The sequence below is a fragment of the Urocampus carinirostris genome, chromosome 9 (genome assembly GCF_059441175.1).
Source record: "Urocampus carinirostris isolate Australia breed hairy pipefish chromosome 9, RoL_Ucar_1.0, whole genome shotgun sequence".
Lineage (NCBI taxonomy): Eukaryota > Metazoa > Chordata > Actinopteri > Syngnathiformes > Syngnathidae > Urocampus > Urocampus carinirostris.
In genome coordinates, this window is record NC_142357.1 from 12,852,817 (window position 1) to 12,860,819 (window position 8,003).

The following is an 8,003-nucleotide window of genomic DNA, read 5'->3' on the forward strand; positions in this document are numbered from 1 at the left end:
AAATTTATTTTTTTCATTGACAACATCCCACTCATACTAGGTTTAATACATAAAGGCATGTCTGTCATTGTTTAAAAACGCTAGTCACGGATATGTTGATACTGAAACACAATTTACGCCTAAGCCCTCAGCTCCAGTCTGAATTATGATGGGATGATGTTTCATTTGCGAACAAACCAACTGTATGAGCAGGTAAAATCTAAGTTTAAGAAGACTGTACAAAGAGAGTCAAAAAAGAACAACGAGAGGTGGATATAAATAAAAAACGAAAAAGTCTGAGAAAGATAAGGCTGACCGGAACGTAATGATTGACATTTTGGGCCGGGCTTGGGTTGTTCTTGGTCGTAAGATTTTGCCTCTATGCTTATAGTGGCTGACCAAACCATTTCCCGTTTGCATTCTGGAGTTTTCCAACCTTTCTAAATGTCGTAGAGCAATTTTCTCCTCATTCATCCATCGTGGGTTACAATCAATGTTCCCTCTAATTTTCCACCGGTCTGAGCGTTCACACAAAGTCGGTGAGCAGCGCCTCAATTAACAGTGAGTAACCATAATCCCAAGTGTGGCAAGATGATTAATTATCAAATGTCCAAAACTTGATATCAAGTTACATTTTGCCGAGTTTCCGGCTATGCAAAATTATTTTTCTCTTTTGAATGAATTGACTCGTGTACTATTGCGAAGGTTGCACGGCCTACAAACGCCGTTTCACAAGATATCCATTTCTTTTTATTTCCTGATATATTTTGTCACATAATATTAACATTTTTGTGGGCTTATTTAGTCGGTTATAAGATACAGAACTGTACTTAATCAAATTTTTTAGTGGAAGTACAATGTTGGCAACAAGATTCACTTGATATAATTGGAATTTATTTGAATGCAACACAATTTTTTTCTTCTTTTTCCTGTGTTTTTTTCTACTTTTTAAAAAATTCCTTTAAAAAAATCTCATTTTGTTTATTTTTTCTGAGCTGTTGCTTTTTTTCTTTTTGTTCTCTATTTACCTTTTCCCTAAATTTCTTTCTTTTCTTTTTTATGGCTTTTTTTCAAAATATTTCCTTCTTTTTTCTCTTCCTTTTATTTCTTTTTTTCTCAGCTTTTCCTTACTTTTTCATTTTGGTATTTTTTTCTTTTTTGTTTTATTCCCCCCTTTCTTTAAGTCATTTTGCGCATAATTTTACAAAATATTTGGTCATGTTGGGATTAAAGAAGCAAAAACAACCTGAAGAGCCGTTTAGGACCCGAAGGAGCCGGTTTCTTTTAGTGAGCCGAGCCAAAAAAGCCGGTTCTCGACATACTGTACTAACTTTACTCAACTTTACTCGACTTCAAAATACCGCATTTAGGACACAACGTCAAGGGAACCCGTGTATTTTTACCTTCGTGCACTGTAACTTTGACTCAATTCGCTTCTTAATTAGTCATTTTGAGCCCTCATTTTTGTGCGCTGGTTAGATTTTCTTGTGCGCTGAGAGTGTGCGAGCAGTGCGCAATTGTGCACGCGCGCAGTTTAGAGGGAACTCTGGTCACAATAACTCTATTAAATCAACACAACAATGTATTTCCTAATGCAGCTCTTTCTCTTCAAGTTTTCCGGCTGTTAGAGGGACCGTTTTGGTGGTTCAATGCCCCCTAGCCAATCATAGTTTGTACAATCGCTGATGTTTCATTAAGAATTTCAGAAGCCCAATTTCCACCAACTCAATAGGTGATTGGCAAAACTTTCTCGAACACTAATGTTACGGTACACGGCCTTCAGGATTTTGGGGAAGGCTTTCAGTTCATTTCTAAGCCCAAGAACAATTTATGGCTAGATTGTGATCGGTTAAATGCTTAAATATAAAAGCACAGGGGCGGCAGTAGCTCAGGAGGTAGAGCGCTCGCTTTGGGATCTAGGCATCCCAGTTCGAATCCCGGCTCGTCCGTGTTACATGTCGAAGTGTCCTTGGGTAAGACACTGAATCCCTAATACCCCCAATAAGCAGGTTAGCGCCTTACATGGCTGCAAGGCCGCTATTGGGAAATGTGGAGCACATTGTAAAGCGCTTTGGGAAGTCATTGACTTGAAAAGCGCTATATAAATGCAGATCATTTCATTTTCATTTCATTTCACACATCTGAAAGCGGCACATCCAGGGAAAAGCAGTGAAAGGAGGCTGACATATACTCTATATCTCTTCTTGTTCTCTCTTTTAATCTTCCATCCCTTTCTTTTTCTATCTTTTCTATGTATATATACATTCCAGACTGCTGGAAGTGTGAATTTCCCTACGGGGATGAATAAAGTATCTATCTATCTATCTATCTATCTATCTATCTATCTATCTATCTATCTATCTATCTATCTATCTATCTATCTATCTATCTATCTATCTATCTATCTATCTATCTATCTATCTATCTATCTATCTATCTATCTATCTATCTATCTATCTATCTATCTATCTATCTATCTATCTATCTATCTATCTATCTATCTATCTATCTATCTATCTATCTATCTATCTATCTATCTATCTATCTATCTATCTATCTATCTCAGTCTTTATCCTTGGCTCTTTCCCTCTTTCTCATTTTCTCGCTCTTTCTTTCACTTTTTATCTCTTGTTTCTCTCGTTCTCTCTCTCTTTATGGTGCTTGTGACTGATCAATATAAGTGGTGACATCTCTGTTGTTTGTTTAGTAAAAAATTTGAAAGGTCAATTAGGTAAAAAAAAATAAAAATAAGTGTATTGAGAGACAATAAATATTATTATGATTAAGTAGCATAATGATATTTCAAAATATGTCATGGACCAGAACGGACACAGGACTCAATTGCATACGTTTCTCAGATTTTATTGAAAGAGAGTGAAAGTAAGGCTTGCTTGCTTGCTTAATCCACGGACTGGGGGAGAGCGGGAACGAGCAAGTCGGGAGTGACACTTCCGTGTGCGAAGAAGGCAGGCGGGAATGGCAAGTCGTTTGACCAGGGCTGGAGATCAGAGGCGATGTCGAGTTCGTAATAGTGGTCGTAGGCAGGCGGCAGGCAGAACAGGCGTAGTCAGGTTCAGAAATGGGTCGAAAACGGGGATCAGGCAGAAAACAGGTTTAACAGGGATGGAGTCGGACGAAAACGCTCACTGAGTGAAACACAACAGCTCGCAACGATCCGACAAAGTTTGAACTTAAGTCGGGGGCTTAAGAAGGGTGTGGCCACCAATCAGCTTGTCCGGGCTGTTGGCACCAATCAAGCTGCCACAGGTGTTCCAAATAGGGCAATTATGACAAAATTAATTAATTTGGTGCGTAATATTTTGTTATTATTCGGGATTAGTATTAACAAAACACTCTAAAGAACTGTTTTGGAGCTAATCTGTAAAAGGTAAAATTGTTCAAAAGCACAAGAGAGCGACGTTGCAGCCTCCCATTTCAGCCAGCTGGGGGATGCTTCAGGGCCAGGTGCTGTCTGCTAACTCATCCTGGTTTTTCTTTCGCCCTTATTTCACCATCTGCCAGGCAGCCGTAAAGGACAGGAGAAGAAATGTATGAAGTCAGGATCAATTATAAGCTGTAGAATAACAGAACTGTGTCCAAAGTCTATATTTAAACACTCCTATTGAGGTTGCGGATCGTATCCCAAGGGGCAGAGAATTCCACTGCATCGGGGCCCGGATGGAGAACGCTCGTGAGCCTGCAGATTTCTTCTTTCGGACAACCGAAATGCTAGTTATTGATCCATCTAAATTCCGTGACTTGTTTTCAAAAACGTCTTTGAACGATGACAAATTTAATATCACCCAGAGTGAATCAGTCAAAAATTTAGGTGTCATATTTGACCCCGATCTGTCCTTTCAAACACTTGTTGAAAATATTACTAGAACAGCTTTTTTCAATAAAGTTTGATCACATTACCCCGATTTTAGCTAACCCTGATTGGCTCCCTGTTAGCTTATACAAAAACATGCATGGACTTGATCCTTCATATCTTTCAGATATAATTTTCCCCTTTGTTCCGGTCCGGAGCCTTCGCTCTGAAAACCCTGGTCTACTAGTGATCCCAAGACCCAAGAGGAGATCCGCAGGTTCTAGAGCGTTCTCCATTTGGGACCCGGTGCTGTGGAATGCTCTCCCTCCTGAGATTCGATCTGCAACCTCAGTGGAAATGTTTAAATCTAAGCTTAAAACACACTTCTATTCCATAGCATATGAATAACCTATATTTTATGTTGATAATTTGTGTATTTTTTGCCCTCATGTAGGTTTTAGATGAGGGGATGGTGTCATAATACTCTATAGTTTGCAATAGTCTTTAATCTGTGCAGCACTTTGAGACTCTTTGTGATTAAGGGCTATACAAATAAACATGACTTGACTTGACAAGTTGACCAGCATTTTCTGAGTAAAGGCTCCAAGCAGATCAGAAAGACAAGATGGGATGAGTCAATGCAAACTTTTGTATATTAGTAATAGAACCTTAAAGTTGCATCTTAAACTGACAAGGTGCCAGTGAAAGTTGACTAAAATTGGACTGATATCATCAAACGTTCTTGTCTTAGTCCGGGCGTCGGCAACTCACAGCTCAGGAGCTGCATGCAGCTCTTGAGATTGCCCATCGGCTCCCCTTGTCATGATTTGCCAATTGCCCTTACCTGTGCTCACTCGTTCAGCCCCAGCCGCCACTTGTTCCCTAATTTATCCTCCTCCTATTTAAGCACGTCATTCTCGTTCACTCCATGTAAGTCCGACAGCGAACCTCAGTCCATGCAAGGCACTTTTGACTCTGGCTCTCGTTTTGATCCCAATCTTTTTCCTGTATTGACCCCCGATACAAGCTCCGTTCTCCTGTCCCGGCTACCCGTATCCTGCCCGATTCTGTTTCCTGCATCGATCTCCGGTCCAAGCTCCGTTCTCCTGTACCTGCTACCCGTCTCCTTCCAGTTCCTTTTTCCTGTATCGATCCCCGATCCAAGCTCTATTCTTCTGTCCCGGCTACCCGTATCCTGCCCGATTCTGTTTCCTGTATCGATCCCCGATTTCTGGCTTCCCACTCGTCCCGGCTACCCGACTTGTTCCGATCTCCGACCACGTTTTGTTCGCGAGGGCTTCACAATCCTCCTGCCTAGCGAGCACCAGATCGCTGTCTTTTTCCTCTTGCCCTGACTTCACCGATCCCTTAGTAAAGCATTGTGTGAAACGTTACGCATTTGGGTACCCTGTTTGTACCGGTCGTGATTCCCGAGGGCTTTTCCAAAAATGTTTACACATTGGAAAAGGTTGATATGGTTTCTGGACGAGTAAAAAATGGGACACTGCTCTTCACCTTTTTCGAGCTGTGTATCCCGAGCTGTGTGCCACAAGCTCTGCCTCTTTTAAAGGGCAAGCGTCACCAGGCAAGGCAGTTGGTCGTTTTCAACAAATCGGCCATGTACCCCAAATGTCCATCCATCCATTATCTGCATCACTTATCTTCAGTAGGGTCGCGGGTACCCCAAATGTATGAAGAGTAATATAACGGAATAGAACAGAGGGTTTAATGTTTCTTGGATCAAATTATTTGCATTTATTGCCAATGCGGATGGATTGCCAGAATGTTTGCTCTATAGGGAGAAGTTATCAAATAACAAAAATAGTAATGAGGAAAGAACTTTCCATGAAGAGCATGCTATATTTGCGGCAGGGTACCCAGTTGGAAATGGAGGAATTAGATGAGTGCAAAAACAGATTTTAGAAATGGATTGCATCTCCAAACAACACTACTGTCACAGGTTTGTTGCAAACCAGGAAATGACCGAGCAGGGAAAACTGTTCATAGATGGTGACTACATGAATGAGTCATTCACCAAGATATCTAAACACTTATTTGCAGACTTCAAGAACAAAATTTAAATAATGCAGACAATTAAAGACATGCCTCCCTCCACTAAGACGGTGATGGACCATTAAAATGGTAAGCAAACTCATTGAAAAGCAAATCAAGGAAATTTAGGGCCAGAATACTCAATTGCCTGTGATGAGTTGTGTGATGTGTTGGATTTCTTTATTGCTTTTGTTTAATTTTATCAAAGCAATTAAACATACTGTAATTCATTAATATGGTAATGAAGTTCAAGTGAGGCTGTATCATTCTACAGAAGAGGCACAAGGTGCATCATTATCCAGAAAATGCGCTGTATCCAATTTGATAGTGGGCTAACATAGCGAATATCCATATATAATGTATCTACAGCAAGCATTGCATTTATTATACTGCTTATGAAAGGATTTTAAGTTTTTGTGCTAACAGAGAATTTCTTTTTTTATTCGTCCAATATGGCTTTTTCAACTTTTAAGGTTGCCTATCCCTGCCGTAGTCAGAAAAGGTCGCTGCATTTTGAACTAGCTGCAAACAATTGATGCTAGTCATTTGGAGAGGGCTATACATTACCGTAATCAAGCCGAGAAGTAATAAACGAATGAATTATAATCTCAGCTGTTCAATGAATAAATTACTGTGTTTAAAATGTAATACAAGGTTAAAAACAAATGTAAGTTCATTAAAATGTGTTCTACACAAATATTCTGTGTTTATTTGAGATCTAAGTTAAAACGTATTACTTCCATTTTGAAATGATTTATTCTTTATTTTTTATGGAATTATTTTGTTTATTTATCCATGTAGTTATTTTTTTGTCTAAATAAATAAAATATTTGAATATAGATATACGATACAAACTTAAAAAATTTACCAAAGAGAGAGCTTTTATTATGTCACAAAAGTTAAAGGACGTAAGGTCATCGGCACAAAGTTTATATTTCAACAAACATATGAAAGCCACAAGTAATGTGTTGCATATTGTACAATGTGATACTCAAAATTTGAGTTTAAGATAGTTTTCCCCAAGTGATTTAAGATATATAATGGGATCCCATTCTATTTCTGAAGATATACATTTTCAATAAGCAGAGGTTTCACCTCAACAAACCGTCTGTATGCAGATTTATAGTAACCCAGAGTTGTAATTTTGTCACGGTTGCCATGAAGCCCAATTGGCCCCCCCGCCGTGTGGCGCCAGCTTCTGTCACGGTTGCCAGGGGGCCCAATTGGCCCCGCCCGTGGAGACCATCTGAAACCCGTTGATAGATTGCTCCCTGTCACTAATTAAACGCTGTCCTGTGAGTCGCCTGTTGTCGGAGCGTCTGCGAAACTCTGTTTGACACGTCAAGACCTGAAAATCGCCGTTTTTCCTGTGTTTTTGCTTTTGTTTTGCCAAGCCCTGTGAATTTCTATTTCTTTCCTGGGTTTTTGCTCCTGTTATGCTCTCGCCACGATCTGTTTCATTTTGACCCCTTCCGTGTTCCGAGCAATCTACTCCCGCGACCAACGATCTCCGGATTGAGTGTGTGCTCCTTTCTCTTCTCCCCAATAAACTGTGGAGTAACGTTTCGCGAGTGGGCTCTTCTTCCTGTCCTGGTCCTGAAAAATTTATTGTTGTTTGAAGGACTTTGATCTTTTTTTTCTTTTTTTTTTTTAAATCAATACATACATCGTTGCTACCATTACTTTACTTGAGTAGTTTTTTTCGCCAATACCTACTTTTACCTGAAGTAATTTTTTTGGATGAGTACTTTTTATGTCTACTTTAGCCATGTTATGCTGAAATAATAGTACTAGGCCACTCTACCCACCCCTGCACACAGGGTGACCGGACGAGTATGTGTTCTTATTTGTCTCCATTTATGTTAAATGATTAACAAGGCAATGCCGTAAGTCTAAGTTTATATGATGTATAAAAAACTATGTATTGCAATACTTCAGACTGATGTACAATTTGTGTACTTTATGTATGTCTCACATTTAGTTGGGAATGTGTACAATATCACAAAAACAACAGTTTTTACCCAAAATATTTTCAAGTCTTGACTCGGCCAATGATTGAACGTGTGACCTCTCAGTCTCAGGGCGGGCGCCCAACCCTAAGACCACCGTGCTGGTTTCTGTCCGCCACTTTAACCGAGAGACTAGAGATTAGATAAATATC